At 37.9% G+C, this 19161-nt stretch overlaps 1 pseudogene across 1 annotated transcript; it reads right to left on the reverse strand.

The window, feature by feature from the left end:
- Positions 1 to 153: 153 nt before the first annotated feature.
- Positions 154 to 18969, reverse strand: LOC144666807 (glutamate receptor 4-like; annotated as a pseudogene). Its single transcript, XR_013573233.1, has 17 exons — positions 18817 to 18969; positions 18048 to 18162; positions 16527 to 16623; positions 16251 to 16382; positions 15118 to 15357; positions 14244 to 14449; positions 13831 to 13878; positions 13276 to 13380; positions 12297 to 12429; positions 11672 to 11776; positions 10618 to 10737; positions 9921 to 10115; positions 8310 to 8670; positions 7471 to 7833; positions 7038 to 7202; positions 1240 to 1381; positions 154 to 409 (listed from the first exon to the last, which is right to left on the reverse strand). The product of XR_013573233.1 is annotated as a glutamate receptor 4-like (transcript).
- Positions 18970 to 19161: the final 192 nt, after the last annotated feature.

Below are 19161 nucleotides of genomic sequence, written 5' to 3' on the forward strand. Positions count from 1 at the left end.
GAGACCATTTTGGCTAAAAATATTGGCGTTTTGGGCGTTTTTTCCCGGAACACCCTAAGCGAGACCAAAAGTCGGAAATTTACACCCCTAAGCGAGACGACGAGCATCCCCGTCACTTTCATATGCAAGTCCCCCCCCCCCCCCGGGGCTGACCATTTGCGCACGCCTTCCATGAACAACTCTTATTATTGTTAACTTAGCTCAGTTGAGATAAGGTGAACATTGCCATTTCAAAATATGAGAAAACACAAGCAAGAAAATGAAATACTTGGTTGCACTAAACAAGCATTAATGGCAGGTAGAATAGATTTGCAGCTAATAAGGAAGTAGCCGTCGTTTTCATTTGATTGCAGCCGATAAGTCGTCGAGTTGGAGTCTTGGTTGGACTTGCACCGAATGAATCTTGGGCCTGTGGACGCAAATAGAACTGTGTGAGTAGGACAATCATTACGACAAAAGTTCCTGCTTTATTAACCATATTTTACAATGTAAATTGTACATTCGGATGAAAAAAAAATTGTTTTATGCTATTAGTAGTTAACTCTTCTTTTCCATCTTCATTTGTTTCAAAACAGAGAGGGCATTCATGACCCAAAAACCCGGGGGGTACTCAAAAAAGTTTTATACGGGGAGGCTCCGCCCAAAGTTCTTACCCCTTACCCTTTTATATACCATTTTTGACAGAAATTGTACCCCTTTCGTATACCTTTAACTGAAAAAAGGTACCCCTTTTATATACCTAAGAGACATGGCGTGGACTTAAAATAGGACGTTTTCTTGTCATTTTTATGTAGCGCTTAATAAATTAAAATAATACAGCCATAAATTGCGTCTGTTCGAAGTATTTTAATTAAAGGCCTTTTTAAATAGCCAATTGACAGATTTCCATACCCTTTCATATACTTAAACTCGTGAAAATCCTACCCTTTTATATACCTGAAGTCTGAAAAAGGTACCCCTTTCGGGCGGAGCCTCCCCGTATAGGCCATTATAGGGAGTACCCCCCCCCCGGGCCCAAAAAACGAGAAAAACAAAATTGGATAGAGATAACTTCACAAAGTTTCAATATGTTTGGATGTTTGTCGGTGAAGTACCAAAAAGTCACAACCTTAACTTAGAGGTATTACAGAATTTTGAAAATAAACGTTTATTTTAAAAAACGTTTAAAAAATAATCATGATGCAGAAAAAACTAAAATTCAAGCCTGGCATTGTAAGAAACTGTTTACAAGGCTCAAACCTTTTGTTCGTCATCTGTTTTATCCTTGTTCTTTTCCAAATGTTTTCTCCAATCAGCGTCAGGAATGCGACAACTATCCCAACACCCAAGACAACGTACACTCCCAGCATGCTCATCATATCAATACGCTTTCGAGTCAATACTAAAAAGAAAGAATTGAAACACATTTCGATATTGTAAGTAAATAAACGTTACAGAGGAACAGAAACAAAAACAACATATCTGGAAAAAATCTCTTGGTCCTCTCAACTAAAATCTGTGTAATTCAAGAATTTAAACAAACAGCAATTTCTAAAAAAAAGGAGAAAAAAGGAGGCGAGCGTGGCCGAGTGGTTAAGGGCGCTGGTGTTGTAATCAGGAGGTCCCCGGTACAAGACCTCCCCTTGCCACTAGCTGGATTTGTTTCTCGGTTGTCCCGAGTTCAAATCCTCGGTCACGCTTTGTATATAGCGAACTGGTCTGCCTCCTGCCAGTTGGGATTTTTAACCCTGTTGTGTTCATTTAAAATGTTTGTTTCCTCTGTTTCAGTGGCATGCCTGTAAACTAACTATCTCGAAGCTTAGTGCATGACCACTATAAACAACAACATTTTAATTTACATTTTTTTTACACTGATGTTGATTACAATGATGATGACGATATTGCTGCAAGTCCTGTCATAAAGGATGTGCTTTTCGCTAGCAGCACTGCGCAGGTCTTTCACTCATTTCGGGACGGGAAACGAGCAATGTCCCCCGGTTTAGAAGAGTCACCCGGATGATAAAATATTGTAAGTATCTTTAATAAATATTCCATGAGCGCGCGTTGGATATGGAATGGTAGATACCAAGAGGTGCGAAGCTCCGAGATGGCTTTAGCTGTCTCATATCCAACAAGCGCAAGTGGAATAATTGTTTTATTTAAAACACCTGAAGAATTGCAATATTTGAGCTCCCCGGCTTATCTCGCTGATGCGTACACCTACCATAATTGTGGTCCATGGTATATAAGCTCATATAATATGGCCTGTAAACCAATCAAAACTCAGGAATTGCAATGTACCATGGCTAGTTTTCAATAAATTACTATACTTTGTGTGACGGTTCTTAAGAGGCAGTCGCCATAATTCCGGTCTGCCGATTTTCGGATCAGTAACACAATTGCCTTCAAACTTTGCCCACGAGTCTATCTTAATTCAAAAGCAAATGAAATCACCTTAGTTTTTGCAAATATCGCAAAATAATTTTTTTATGAATTTTTTTCGATTGGACCGCGACTGGCCTATTTTTAGCAATGGCGACAAGTGAAAAATAGGAAAATTGTCGAGTTCATCGCTTCAAAATTATAAAATATTAGGAATTGTTATACCTTTCCTGGATTAAATTGGACCTTTATTTGTACAAAGCACACAATTTCGGTTCGTCTAAAAGAAACTTACAATACGAAATAATTTTTTGTTTGCAGCCTACTTCGCCATAAACGCCAACAGCTCAAAAATGCACATTTTCAACGGGCCATTTCGCAAAAGTCCAACTACTTCCGCGTAATATTTGTATCCATACCAACTAAAAAGAAGTCAAAGAGCATAGAAATGTAAAAATATGTTGTGGTTTAAGCGAATTTTTAGCGTACCCAGGCAGCAACTTTGATGTTGTTGCGAGCATGTTTATTTACATTGACACAAGAAAGTCGCTCACGCGAAACGAATTTAGCATGAATAACACAATATTTCGCAAACGTCCTAGCTTAACAAAACTTTGAAATAACAGCTGACACAACAAAACATCATTTAAGACCCGAAAACCTCACCAGCTAGTCAAAAATATTTTTTCTGTCGCCTACCTGCAAGACAACCGCACAAGGTCAAGTCCGCCATGTAATTAGATTTCGCATTCCTTTCTAGTTTTCGTCGAGCATAGTATTCGCAGAAAGTTTCGAATTGAAACCATTGCCCATAAAACACTTTGCACAAACCATATGATTCCGATAATCTGAACAAATGAAGGAAAGTAGCGGGCAGCACAACCGAAAAAATTAACCGAACAAAATACATTCGACAATACATCGGCTTGAACGCGAACGTTGATTTGAAAGTTGTGTCACGCAATCTAATCTAACCACGTTATGTGCCAACTGAAGAAATAATTCTCCAAGAGTCAATAATTGACTGTACAAAATTTTAAATATTGTTTCACGCTGTCCGGAGCCTGATGTTGTGCTGTCTTCGTGTGCACCATTTTGGTGAGTTTAATTGAAGCCAAGCGTGCATTATTTACCTATTGTAGGTTGTTTTGATTTTCTGATTTCGACCACTTCCGGTATATCTTCCTTTCTTGATGTTACCATCTGTAAAATTTTTCGTTCACTTTTCAAATACAAAAAACTCACTTTAGTAAAATGATATATAGTTTCTGTTAAGTTGTAAAAAATTATGTAAATGATAAAGATAAGCGGATGATCAGGAATGAAAAAAAGCAGAAACAAAAAGAGGCCTATAAAACCCGCCGCCATCCAGCACATGTCAATCATACTTTGTCTTGTTCTCGTGAAGTTTTCACATTTTCCAACAAAATGGAGGAGTTGTGCTTTCTGTCATACACTTCGAAGTACAAAGGTAGTTGTGGTAATTCGAGGGGAATAACCGAGCCCTTTCGCCTTGGAGATTGTAATGATTCCGTAGTCAGGCCCGTAGCCTGGTTTTTGCACGGGTAGGCTCGTTTTCTCTTAAAGCGGACCAAACAGTTGTAGACTGAACATTTGCTTAGTAATTTTTTCTCTTTATTCACTTTAGCAGTGCACACAAAATGCTATCAGGGGCGTTACAAAGCCAGCTTTGAAGAGCTGTAGACTAAAGGGCGCGCGGAAGGGAGAGTTCAGGGACTGGACTATAGACCTGGTTAACTGGCCAGTAAGGGCCGCCGTTTTCGAGGATCCAACAGGGGGTACGCTTCCATGGGGATTTTTTTTTACTTTATGGCGATTTTTCTTTTATTTTGGAAGCACATAAAGTCTAAGATTTCACAACAGAGGATTGCACTTAGTATTTTCACTCATTCCTATATAAACGAGCTTTTCTTTAACGCCACATAGCATTGTACGTGTTTGCATTGGTCCGGAGCTAGTTTTCACTTGCGCGATGAGCCTTGATCTCATCGCGAAAGGGTAGAGATATGTGATCCGTTGCCAGTAAATATTGCCTTTCATTTTAACTTGAAAAAAGCTCCAGCCTGAACTGAAAAAATACGATGCTGAAAAATTTGTATGCCCTAGAGTACTAGCCTATATGCTGGCCAAGCCATTACCACCGTTACGTATCAGAGTTTATTGTCTACGGGGTGTAAGTGAGCTCAACAGCCTACTTTCGTTCGCGTCAAGGTGCGCAGGAGTATCATAGTGGATGCATAGAAGAGCAAGGTTAGACAAGCGACTTTCCCCATCGATGCTCGCATTCAGTTGCAACAGCATGCAGATGTCGATGGCTTTAAAAATGAGACTTTTGCATACTAGAATTAAATTATATTTAAAGCGTTTTGCTTAAGCCTACCCTTCCGAATTCTCAGAACTTGTTGAAATTTGTTAAACGGGCTGCAATATATATTCAAATCAGTGGAATCAATATGAGATGCAGTTGTGTCACGATCTGCCTTTGGTTCCAGTCTGAAAACTGAAAAAGAGGGGAATACAGGTGAAAGGTTTACTAGTTTATTATGTTATTTTTGTTGAAAATAAATTCACTCCTGAATACAAATAACGTCAGTGAAAATTCTTTTAAGCGGACAATATGCGGTATCATTCCGCAGACCGGACCTTTTCAATGGGGGGGGGGGGTCGTCCGAACCCCCCCCACCCCCCCAGCCTACGGGCCTGGTAGTTAACCACTTAACTTCGTGCCGTTGTATTGTATTGTATTTGTCGCGGGAAATTTGACGGAACACGAACTTATTTTGGCCAGAGCCGGTGTTTTTGAATTGCCTCCATCAAAGGCAAGTAAAATGTTTATATGTCCTAAGCATCGTCATTCACTTGGGGAATACTGGAAACAGCGCAGGCCATGCCAGTATCCAACCCACCGCGGTTGTAAGAAAGCCATCAAAATCATTCAAATGTTGAATGTTCGGATGGCAAAGGAGATTATGAAACTCCATGGAGTGGTTGTCCCGATTGGATCAGGTTGGTAAACCTAGTTCACATTACATTCATATAAACGAAACAGAGATTTTGTTTTATTGGCCTCTGTACTCGCTCGCCTTCGCGTAAAAAAGAGACATTATACAGAACACTCAGTTTCAGTATTTTCTTGTTAAGGAACAATGTGTGCCACACCGTAAACACAACACATATCAAACAAACATTTTTAACCATTTCTGATGTAAATGGAGCTTAAACAACTGCAATCTACAGTGAAGTTTCCCTTCATGCGCGAGCGACCTAACACCCCCCCCCCCTCCCCCCCAACACACACTTATACCGGAAGTGGTCGAAATCAGAAAATCAAAACAACCTACGTAGAAACTCTACGTAAATAATGCACGCTTGGCTTCAATATAAACTCACCAAAATGGTGCACACGAAGACAGCACAACATCAGGCTCCGGACAGCGTGAAACAATATATAAAATTTTGTACAGTCAATTATTGATTTCTTCAGTTGGCACATAACGTGGTTAGATTAGATTGCGTGACACAACTTTCAATCAACGTTCGCGTTCAAGCCGATGTATTGTGTTCGGTTAATTTCTTCGGTTGTGCTGCCCGCTACTTTCCTTCATTTGTTCAGATTATCGGAATCATATGGTTTGTGCAAAGTGTTTTATGGGCAATGGTTTCAATTCGAAACTTTCTGCGAATACTATGCTCGACGAAAACTAGAAAGGAATGCGAAATCTAATTACATGGCGGACTTGACCTTGTGCGGTTGTCTTGCAGGTAGGCGACAGTATATATATTTTTGACTAGCTGGTGAGGTTTTCGGGTCTTAAATGATGTTTTGTTGTGTCAGCTGTTATTTCAAAGTTTTGTTAAGCTAGGACGTTTGCGAAATATTGTGTTATTCATGCTAAATTCGTTTCGCGTGAGCGACTTTCCTGTGTCAATGTAAATAAACATGCTCGCAACAACAGCAAAGTTGCTGCCTGGCTGCGCTAAAAATTCGCTTAAACCACAACATATTTTTACATTTCTATGCTCTTTGACTTCTTTTTAGTTGGTATGGATACAAATATTACGCGGAAGTAGTTGGACTTTTGCGAAATGGCCCGTTGAAAATGTGCATTTTTGAGCTGTTGGCGTTTATGGCGAAGTAGGCTGCAAACAAAAAATTATTTCGTATTGTAAGTTTCTTTTAAACGAACCGAAATTGTGTGCTTTGTATAAATAAAGGTCCAATTTAATCCAGGAAAGGTATAACAATTCCTAATATTTTATAATTTTGAAGCGATGAACTCGACAATTTTCCTATTTTTCACTTGTCGCCATTGCTAAAAAAAGGCCAGTCGCCGTCCAATCGAAAAAAATTCATAAAAAATTTATTTTGCGATATTTGCAAAAACTAAGGTGATTTCATTTGCTTTTGAATTAAGATAGACTCGTGGGCAAAGTTTGAAGGCAATTGTGTCACTGATCCGAAAATCGGCAGACCGGAATTATGGCGACTGCCTCTTAACTGCTCGTTGCAGTTTCATCTTGTTTTATGTTTGAATAGTAAGTTCTGCTCATAAAATGTTATCTACTGAAGCTTAGTTATTAAGTTAAAAAATTGCCTGATTACAAGGAAACATGAATGTTTATGAGTGCAAATATTAATGGAAGAGTTCTCATACGTGTTTGCCGAGGACACTTATTTGTAAAATCCCACCACTTCCTTTTAAGTCCATCAAGGAAATCATTTTCATTAAGACGTAGAATGGCCAATGTAAAGTCACTAAGAGCTGTGTCGTTTTCTTGTAAAGCAAACGCCATTCCAAGGGCCGTGCTTAGACCTGGAACTGAGAACAATTTTCAGAATCAGAGAAAAGTCGAGCAATCACATAAAATGTATCACATTGCTATCCTTTATGCACTCTACTATAGTCCGCGACTTCGAGATGTTGGCTTCCACCCACCTGCCCTGCGAGGAAGCCGGTTTCAAGTCTTCGCCATCTACCTGGTGATCTACTGAGCCTGGTTTGGGCTTGTCCCAGACCAGGGAGATCCCCAAAACGTATCGACATGTCATAAATAACAGTACCCAGGGCAGAATATTACACAATTTACCTGTTGTAAGATCGCAAGGTGGTTTAAGGGCCTCAAGTCTAAGAATGGGTCCGTCACCAATAAACGCAAACTCTTCTTTTTCTCGCACCATTTGAACACCCTCAGCTGTGTCCTTTACCACACTGTTTTTCTCTTTCACTCTATTCCAGACCTTTTTATGTGTTTCATACTGGCTTGTCCTGAATAGCTCGTACGTACTAGATGAGTCAACTAGTGCTACTTGATAAGATGACTTCGCAACGTCTTCAAGGTTGTTGACTGGATTCACAACGTTCTTTACAGTGAAGAAAGCAGCTAAATTGGCCGTGTATGTTGATACCATGATAAGAATGCAAAACCAGTAGCACCCAGCGAGAATGCGACCTAGAGAAGCCCCGATAATAAAAGCGTTTTTTTATCATTATCATTGTTAAAGTACTCTTTCGATTAGAAAATCAAGATGAAGATATAAAGTAAATTGTTGTTGAAGGAAAGGGGGTGCCGTTATTAGTTTTGAACTGTTTTTCCAGGCCACAAGGGCAGAACTTCAAAAAGTAAGCTTAACTTTTTCTATTTAAGATCTAACGTTCCTGATGACATTACAATGATATCACTTATTTATAGCTTCAGTACACTGCCATAGTAATTTTTAACAAAACTGGACCACTATTTGTAAATTTTCAAACATCTGTAAGCTCTTGAGTTTTTGAAGTGAAGCCTGTCACAGCAGAAAAACAGAGCAAAATTCAAAACAAAGTAAACCAAAACCAGCACTTTAAGTTAAGTATCGTTATTTTTTGGTATAGCTCAGTTATACAATAACATTCAAGGTAAAGTTTTTTATTATAAATAGCTTTTACCTGATAAGCTCCTTGGTGTGTTATCAGCTCCTTGTTGCAGCATACAAGCCAATGCAAACCACAAACTGTTAAAATACTTAAATTCTTGCGACGATCCTCGACCATTATCATCTTTATATCCATAAGGACTGAAGTAGTTTAATATAAACACAGCAACAGAAACTACCACCACGCTGGCCAGGGTGCAGACCCAAACGTACTGGTGAAACGGGCTCATAAACTGAAGTAAATCAATTGTGCCACCAGGAGATGGTTTCTTAATTAGTATTTCCCTCGTGTAGTACATGTAAGGCACGGTGAAGTCCACTACGTGCTCTCGTCGTTCAGTTACAGTGAAAGCGGCAACTGCGATGTCAGCACGCTAAGAAAAAGCCACAAGAAGTGAATTTTAATTAATTGAAATGGCTTAGTCGTTTCGTTATTAATTTACAGAGATGAACATTTTTAAAGCATAGAACACAATTTTGTATCTGACAGAAAACCATATCGTGTGTTCAAGGTATGAGGAAAGAATGTATAAGTGGACCGAATGCCTAAAAGGGTCTATGTCACGGAGTTTTCATTTTATATTAATGTCGTAGGAAACTTAAAAATAATGGTCCATTTATATTAAAAATTGCTATTTAGAGCACTAAAACTGTTTATAAGCGGGTTTGGCTGCGGATGGCTCGGATGGAAAATGGATTGTAATTTGAAAAAGTTGCACGTTGTTTGCCGCACGCCTTCAAAAAAAATCGATATTCATAGCCGAATTTTTATTTCAATCCCTCAAAAAAGGTTATATCTTCAGTGTAATGTTCAAAGATAACGATTTTCATGGGAGAAGTTTTCTGCCACTTATTAAAAACAGGTTTGATCAAAATCTTATAAATCCCCGTGACAATGTTCCTTTAACGGGGAGGAGAAATGAAAGTCCAATAAGCTAAGGAATACACAGTAAGATTCTTCCGAAAAATTTATGCGATATAAACCCGGGGGGGGGGGGGTACTCCATATAATGGCCTATACGGGGAGGCTCCGCCCGAAAGGGGTACCTTTTTCAGGCTTCAGGTATATAAAATTTTGGGTAGGGATTTTACTAGTTTAGGTATGTGAAAGGGTATGAAATCCGTCATTTAGGTTTTTAAAAAGGCCTTTAATTAAAATATTTCGAACAGACGCACTTTATGGCTGTATTATTTTAATTTATTAAGCGCTACATAAAAATGACAAGAAAACGTCCTGTTCTAAGGCTATGCCATGTCTTTTAGGTATATGGAAGGGGTACCTTTTTTCATTAGAAGTTATACGATAGGGGTACAATTTCTGTAAAAATGGTATATAAAAGGGTAAGGGGTAAGAGCTTGGGGCGGAGCCTCTCCGTATAAAACTTTTTTGAGTGCCCCCCCGGGATATAAACCCTATTATATAGTTCTCGATGAGTTTTCCTGTCCCTTTTTAGTAAGTTAACGACTGACCTTTATAAAGAAACAGCAGTCATGAAACGTCTTTATTTTTACACATTTTAACGACCATTTATAAGACAATGTTTCCCACTGGATTAAAACAGTTGAACCACAAAAATCTTGTGTTGGAAATCTTGTACAAGAACCTGTGTAATTTCAAAATTACCTTGCTTATTAACTCGCTAATCATTCCATTCCAAGTTCCATTTTCCGTTTCAGCGCCGTACATCCCGTCTGGGGAGGGGTAGATCTCGTATGTAAACTTGAGTTCTCTTGCCAGCTTATTCAGCAGATCTACGCAATATCCTTCATATACAAAATTGCCATCTTTCTGCTTTCTTCTTACTATAAACGGTGCATCCTGTTTTAAGGTTGTGTTAAAAAGACATTAGAAACTTTATTGTTACTTATTTTCGCGGGACTTAATTTTCGCGATTTTCGCGATTTTCAAAAAATCGCGAAATTAAAGACCCGCGAAAAATTTTTTTTAAAGTTTTCTATCGTATTTTTTATGTTAATTACGCATTTTTAGCCAAATCGCGAAAATTAAGTCCCGCAGAATTTGTCCATTCCATTTTCGCGAAATCGAGTTACCGCGAAAATAAGTAACAATAAGATAGTTAAACTTTAGTATATACGATGCAGGTCGCGGTGTATAAAGTTATATCTTAAGCTCCATACTTTAAATGTTATTAAAAAAGGAATGGCATATACTCATGAAGTAAACGTTGAGCGACAGGCCTGTATCGCGCAGATCATGTGCTTAGATTTCAGTCGTTTAAGCAGATTTTTAGGCTATAAAAGAATCAATAAAAAATTGCTCTGTATACTTCCAAAATGCTTTTATTCACTTCAAATCTTACCTCTGCAACAACAGCCCTGAGCTTTCGTCCCTCTGGACTTCCTTTGGAAAGTGCATTTTCCTTATTACGCAAAATATTCCCAAACAGGGCAGCACCTTTAGCTGAATTCCATGTACCTATCTTTTGATCGGATACAACGGAGGAATCAATTTATTATTAAAGCAGTATTTTGGGATAGTATAGGTTTACAACAAGTGATCAAGTGTTATCTTCATACACTCCTACGAGTCTACGAGATACTGAAACCAGATAAAAACTGAACATTTTTGGAGAAAAGCGTCGTTCGCTGTCCCTTTTGCTTAATGCAAGCAACTGAAAATTGTGGTTTAAAGGTTCTTAGTCAACCATAAATGAATAGGGTCACAACAGAGTCAAAGTCTCTTTACGATAATAAATTTATCAATCGCCGGCTTTTCTTAAATGCCAGTTAGTAGTATTTATTTTTAGTTTAGTTTTTATTTTTTTATTTTTTATTTTTAGCTTTTTGCGCGCTCTGATTGGTTAACTTGAAGGTGATTAGCAAAGTATTGTTCACCTTCAAGCAGCTTTAGAGAAACAAAATGCCTCCCCGTATTACCGTATTACCGAAAGTGGTGTTTTGGTCCGCTAGTTATTCAACTTGTGTAGCATACCGTAGAATTCCGGTTATAAGCCCCCCGCTTATAAGCCCCCCCCGGTTATAGGCCCATCATCCTGGAAACAAAAAAATACATCCGGTTATAAGCCCCCCCGGATATAAGCCCCCCTCTACCAAATGACAGTAGTGAATAGAGCTAAATGTTGCTTTATTATTGTTTTTAACTTAAAAACGTATTTCCATCAACACTCCCGTGGCTCGTTTTGAAACGTTTTTTCATTCCGCTTATAAGCCCTCCCGGATATAAGCCCCTCCGCTTATAAGCCCACCCAAAACCCCTTACGAAGTTGTATAAGCCCAGGGCTTATAACCGGAATTCTACGGTATACTAAAACAATTTTTCTCCTCAGTGTCGGCAAATAATTGTTAACTGACGTAAATCCCCAAAAGGGACTTTGTTAGTAGTCTGTCACTTACTTTTATAAGAGAATTGTTTTGCAGGTTTAAAATCTCCAGTTCAATTCCTTTTCGCTGTCCATACTCGTTGAACTGGATAGGGCCTGTAAGACCACTTAGATTAACCTGTTTATAGTAATAAACTGATTATTAGCTACAACAGAACGTCAATTCAGGTTCTTTAGCCCAGTTGGCTGGCAAAGTTGGGGCTTATCACGTGATTGTGTAGAATGAGCAGTGAGTGGGTGCATCATTCCCTTTGAGTTAACTTCTTCCAAAATGCGGTGCATATGCCACTGATGTTTGCATTCGCGTTTAGGCATAAATTTTCCTATACAAAACCGGCAAAAACATTTTAAGCGTCTACCTGTTAAATAAGCCAACAGGGTAAAATTCTTAGGAATCTTTGTTACATTTCGATTGCAATGGTGCCATTCAGTCAATGAACATGAAACAAAATAGTGAAACAGTCGTCTTGCTGAGTTCCTAAGTTTCCTTGCCAAAGAAGAGAGTTATTGCTGGCACACGTCATCGAATTGTCAATCTCAACGTTTTCAAAATCGGTTTCAAGAAAAAGACATACTTGTGTACAGATGTAGATAAAGTTTAGCAACATCATATCCTTGAGAACAAACAGACTACTTACGTTTATCATGCAAGAAAACATTGCATCTGTATCTTTAGGACCTAACGGCAGAGCCATTTATTGACGAACATGGTTCCTTGTTTATCGCCTGATTGATAACTTGGAATGCGTCGTAAACAGTTGAAATGAAATCCTAAGGAAGAATTAAGGAATAACGCACATTCGATTTAGTAATAATAAATAATAATAAAACTTTCATATAGACACGATATGTTTAAAAGCAAATACATGCTTGTGGGGTCGTGTGTGTCTAACTACCTAAAATAAATTAATATACCATAATAATAAACTTAAGTAAACGATATTATATTTGAATAAAATTAAGATTTAGAATTTAAAAATTGAATTCGCACATGTGTTTCGGAGTTGACTGAATTGACAAAATGCCACAATTAAGTTTTTTTAAATATAAAGGGGTCCATTCTCACTTTTTGCAAAACTGTTTAAGGTTGACAAAGTCATTAAAGTAGTTTGAGACAAATGATCAACATGCAGCTGTTGAGGTGAAACCTTACGTCGTCAGCGTTTTTACCCTGATTTAGACTGTTCACAGTCTCCTATTTTTCCGTGAAGTCGTAGGGATAGGGATCAATCGTTGAGTCCGACGGGGAGCCATCTTGGTTCATGAACGCGAGCGAAAACTGGTGAGAGTGCAAAACCCGTGGGTAGGGATGTGAGTTTTTAGCGTTCATCAACCAAGATGGCGACCCGTCAGACCGACGATCGATCCCTACCACTTCACGGAATAAATAGATGAACAGTCTAACCACGATTCTTTCCTATTGGCTTCTCTCTCGACGTTCGATTCCTGCCACACTCTATGTCGAGTCCGCAAACGCATTTTCTTCAATGATCTGCCCATTACTTTGTGAGAAACCCAGTCACTACTAAGGTCAACCTAACGCGAATATGCTTGCTAAATCGAGTTTCTAAAGTAATGTTGTTTTACCCCACACTTTAACAGGTGCTTTAAACGTACCTTGTCGGTATTGTTTCGGACTGCAACAGGAAGCGAGCTGTGGTTGTATGGAAGCTTAAATGCTAAAACAATATTGTTCCAGTTGGAGCTCAAGTTTAATGACACCTGAAATGCAAAAAATGGTGTCATGCTGATATTATTTTACGGAATTAACGTCATAAGTCACGCACATATTAGGATGTTTAAGGTGCAAAATGAGTAGAGCCAACCTTTCCCTAGGCTGTGTAATTTTACACATTTATAAGGGACGTTATTGAACCCTGAACTAACGTGATTTACTGAATTAATCCATTGTCAGGTAATAGCTTAAGAAAAGTGTAAACACAAAACAACCAAGGCTAAAAGGTTAAAAGTTGTAAAATTAAAATTTTGAAACTAATTTTTTTCAAAATTTTTGTTTCAAAATTTTTATTTTACAATTTTTTTATTTTTCCCGTTAAATAACCTAATTTTAGACTAAACAACCAATTGCAAATATTACGGCCTTACATGACCAGTACATTACTTATTTCTGTACTCATGCAATCTAGTAAAGTTATCAGCTGATTTTCAAACCTTTCCCTGAATTATCCATTTAAAGCCATTTCTGGGTTGACAAGGTTTCTGCCAAAAGTTAAACAAAAACGAAGTTAAATACCAATAATTCCCGTTTCTTAGGAGACATTGGATTTACCTTGGTGTAAGAACCTGTGAAATTTTTCTTTTTTTTTTGGAGCTTTTTCTTTCCTGCTTTATATTGTTTGAAGGTTAAGTTCTTCGTTCTACTGGTCGTTCTTTGTTTTACTTCACTGATGAGTTTCATTGATTCTTATACCGAGTATTAGCCAGACCATTGGGTCGTATTGTTTCTCGTTTATATATTTTAACCCACAACATTTTTAGTGTGTAGAATGTATTGCGAGGCGTTAAAATAACAAAGAAAGAAAGAAAAGACGAAAAGAAGAGGACAATAACATTGCAACATGTACCTTCTGTAGCATCAGTTCAGTATTTTCTTTACTCGTGTAAAGCAACATAACTTCAGGTTCAAGGTTTTCAATTTCTTCCATTGCTGTCAATATTGAAGCTGTTGAAACTTCATTTTTGCCTTGCTCAGAAAGCTGAACTAAATTTACAGTGAAATTCGTTCTCTGGCTTATGGCGTAAAAGTAACCAGCTTCGTACAAACGACCGTCTGCAAAAAAAGACAAAGACAAGTCAAACCTCTTTAATACAGACAACAAACGGACAGAGTGCGTGTCCGTATAATGGAGAAGTCCTGATTTACAGGTAGAGACATAATGGAGGTATCGGTAAGGAGAGATTTTAGATGAAATTGTTTTAACGCCGTATAATATTAAAAGGCTGCACGCAAAGAAGACACGCTAAAGTGAAGCATAGCTTACATACGTGGGAGGCGCGGTAGTGTAATATGGTTAGTGCGCCGGACACCAGATCGAGCGGTCCGGGTTCGAGCCCTGGCTTGGGGTAACTGTGTTGTGTTCTTGGGCAAGACACTTTACTCTCATAGTGCCTCTCTCCACCCAGGTCTATAAAATGGGTACCGGCGGCATAATGCTTGGGGGTACCCTGCGATGGACTAGCATTTTATTCAGGGCGGAGTAGAAATATTCCTAGCCGCTTAATGCTACAGAAACCGGGATAAGCTCCGGCAGTATGGGTCGCATGGCTCGAGGCCTCCCTACTTTTTTTTAGCTTACATATATTTCCAAGCACTTTTCGCGTCCTGTCTTCCCTAACTCCTTCCCAACTCGGTCCCAGAAGGCCACAAAATCTCGATCTTAATAGGGAATAATCAGTGCTAATTGCCTTAGAGAAATAATACAAAGGGATTATGTTTACCATCGAATACAACTGCTATGTTTTCCCAATGGAATGTGTTCAGTATATCAAGTGTAGCATGTGTATAGTCTCTGTATCCCACTGTCATCTGAATCGCTTTTTCACATTGGTCGATTGGCCTGCTGTCGCCATGGAGACGAATAAGAGGAATGCCTGTGACTTCAGAGAGTGCGCATGCGGACGTGTTGATGCTGCTTCCCTCGATAAGTGCAACGACGTTTTAATCAAGTAACGCTGAAGCTGAAATGAAGGTTATAGGCCTCAGTTAGAATTACTAAAAATAAGCAACAATAAAAACAGCAAAGCACCAAACAGCATATTTTTGAAAGATCTCTAGCAAAGTTTACGTCAACAACTACCGTTAAACTATGTTTATTATTGATTTTCGTGAGCAGAAAAGAAAAAACAATTAAGGTAGAACTGCATGTGTACTTGTAATTTGAAGAACAGTTTAGGCTTTTTTGTATTTCCTCAAATATTCAAAATGGTAAATTTTAAAGATAAACTAAATAATTAAAAAAATATATTGCTCACATGCCATGGATGTCATTTTTAGAAATGCAGTGTTTTTCCAAATCAGTAGTGATTTAAGTTAAAAAAGGTCATGTTATAAAACTGTTAGATACGAGCATTTTAGTAAAACTATTAGATGCAGTACAGACGAAGTTAATAACAATTTAATATACCTTATTTTTATTAATTTTCGCGCGACAATCCGAAAGGAGACAAATCGCGAGTAATAATTTCGCGAGCAAGAAAAAAGAGAAAAAGTGTATTAAACTTGGCGATTTCGTCAGTGTTTTATGGAGCAGCATCAAAGACAAGAAAACACTGGAAATGTGCAAAGAGGTTTTGCCAATTTACAAGAGCGAAACAGTAACAGGGGAAGAGTGCTTCAAAAACAAGACGGAAGATACAAAGGAGATAGTTGCAGTCCAAACATCGTAATAATATGGTATTTTCTATGCGATATTTTGAATCGCGAAATCGCGAAAATTAGTAAGATTAAGGTAAATACTTTTTGTAAACGTTTGGAAAAGTTGCATCAAACAATACAGATGCCTATATTGCAAGAGGTAAAAATTCAGCTTAAGAGCATATTAAAACTGATATACCTTTTGGGGGTTTCTTACCTTGTTTGTATGGGTTTCTTAATTCTGACACGCTGAACTTTTTTAATACTACTGAAGCATTCTTCAAACGGTCGGTGTTATTAACGACGAAGCTCATAGCATAATACTCTTCTGGGTATTCATTAACAAGACCTGTATGGAACAAGACAAGAGAAATATTTAATTTCAAGCTCTTGGAAAATAAAATAATCAAGCGCTACTAATTTTTCTCACTAATTCATCAGCACATAATTAATACAATATAAAAAAAGAAAAACTCGAATATTCTTTACTTACCGAAAGTAAATATCCTGTTTGCCGAGAATGCCTTTTTCACGAGTAAAACCATAGTTATTAACACAAAGTAAATAACTCTTCTCGCCATTTTATCACCCTAAACGAAATAAAATTAATAAAATTAGATTAAGTAAATTTATGATCCGCCAGTGAGTGACACAGTCAGTCAGACAGACCGACCATCAGACAGACACAAACAGTCAGCCAGACAGAAAGACGACAGTCAGACAGACAGCCAGCCAGACAGACAGGCAGGCGACAGCCAGCCAGCCAGCCAACCTGCCAGCCAGTCAGCAGCAGACAGAGATAGAAGATGGGAGAGTAGAAGAGAGAGGCAGGCAGGCAGGCAGGCAGGCAGGCAGGCAGGCAGGCAGGCAGGCAGACACACTACTAAAGCAGGTAGCGAAGTTGGTAGGGAGGGTCGATTTTCGCCTGTCGGGAAGACAGGCAAGCAAGCAAGCAGACGAGTGGGAGGATAAGGGAGTAAATAAATAAGTTGATATCCATAAATAATCGTATCATTTGTCTTTACCTTTGCCACTGTTTAGGCCCTATTGTAAAACGTTTCTGTACAGATATTTTTCAAATAACACTACATTTAACAAATCATTTCTCCAACGTTTTTTTGACTTTGTTGAGCTTAGTTATATATGTGACCCTCCACGGGATTTGGGTCACTTTGCGGCTGCTGTTTTGATTGTTCTATCACTTTAACACTTTTTCCCCGCATATCATATTTAGAAAAGCTGGGAGCCAGGATCATGTTGTTTACTCACTTTTAGAGAGAGGATTGGCCAATTATGCGTTAACGAAGCGTTCAAATGAAAGAAGTCAAGGGTATCATAACATCCTGATAACATAAGTGCAGCACTGATTTTTGCAACACGTTCCGTTCCGTTCGTTGTAAATGTTTTATACCAATGTTTACTGAGTACTGAGGTCTGTAGTAAAAGTAAACTGTTCCATATAAAACGTACAATCTGTCACTACTTCTTTGCTAAAAGTAAAAAGAAAATGATGTTAAACTGATACAAATCATTTCTTGCATAAAACGGCATCCTCAATTGAATTGACATTTGCCACCTGTAAACGTCACACTGGTAAACTACAATTGGAACAATGGTTTACCTATTGCACGACCTGCTCTTACGATTTAAGATAAATGGTAGAGTACAGTTGTGTTACAGCGTTTTATTAATATTTCAGTGTTACTATCAATGTGAAAAAGAAGAAAATTAAAGAGATTTTGAAGAAGAAAAATATGCTCAGAATGAACAGCTCCTTGAATTCAGTATCTGTCTTGATATATATAAAAAAAACAAAGCCAAATGACAGGAAAACTCAAGATAATCATTACTGTCGAGTAAAGTTTCCAACTCCAGATAACAGTTCAGGATTATTTGCAACTTATGGCAGCTAAATTTGAATTCAAGAAACGGAACACATTTTTCAAAGCCGTTATATCTCTGGAAATACCAGGGAAAAAACTTTCTTTTTAAAACTAATTAAAGGGACGCGTACCCATTAGATTGTAGCTGGAGTCAAGTCAGTGATTAACAGTCCAAGTGCAAAACGATAATCCAAAGAGCAATTCTTAAAAGCTCCATCATTTAGTGTTTGAATTTGTCTTGACACCCTACAACAATAAAGAAAAAGGAATTCGTCAGCAAACGTTTTAAAAGTTCATAATTAAAAAATATTTTCAAGACGTTTAAAATATGTTACGAGTTACGCAAAGGGGTGAAATTCTGATATTTAACAATAAGAAACAGTTGTATTATTCTTGGCCTTCATGGGTTGAATGTTTATCCCTTTACAAGATCCGGGCACAATTTAATCAATACTGGTGTACTGAGATTATTTCTGTCATAAAGTTTGAAAATGAACCAAGGTATCCACGAATTGAATATTTTGTACATACAATATTTTTTACTTTTTCTGTAATTGGGCGTAACTGTAAATAGCAATTTTTTCAAGATACGAATCGTCTGAAATAGCAATTAGCCGCTCAGACATTTAACAATTTCAAATATACGTTTTAATATTTTTCCCCAACCGTTCACTGCGTTTGTTAACTTTGTGGCTAATTTTTTAAAATTAAGTATTCTGATATACAGCTAGGCGTATAAATTAAGTATTCTGATTTACAGCTACGCATACTAATATGAACATAAATTCAGCAAGGGGTTAAAGAGTTCCAATAAAGAGTAATCGATTTTGTCAAGACCCTAACACGTTTACCTATGTCTATGCCAAACTACACAATTAAATAAATTTCACTCGTACTTACAGGAACTGTGTGAAATATAAAAGCTTTTCCCTAATTGTGTAGTCTGAAGACCTTTCGTGTAAGATATGTTTTTGCAGAGAGCACCTGCTACCCCGAGGCTGTCATAGGATGATAAGTGACCTGTAGTTCTTTTTAGAATAGAGATGCCACCCAATGATACTTAACTACTTAAGCCAATTCAAATGGAAACGCGTTGCAGTATTTTAGGCTACGATGTACCTTCAATTAACATTTTTAATAACAATGTTAATCTAGTTTCTTGTTTTGTATGCCACATATAAACACATAATATGAATGAGATAATGAGACAAGATAATGAGACAATTGTACCTCTTGTAAAGACTT

This window comes from Oculina patagonica, chromosome 9 (assembly GCF_052425735.1).
Source record: "Oculina patagonica isolate OP01 chromosome 9, crgOcupat, whole genome shotgun sequence".
In the NCBI taxonomy this organism is placed as follows: Eukaryota; Metazoa; Cnidaria; class Anthozoa; order Scleractinia; family Oculinidae; genus Oculina; species Oculina patagonica.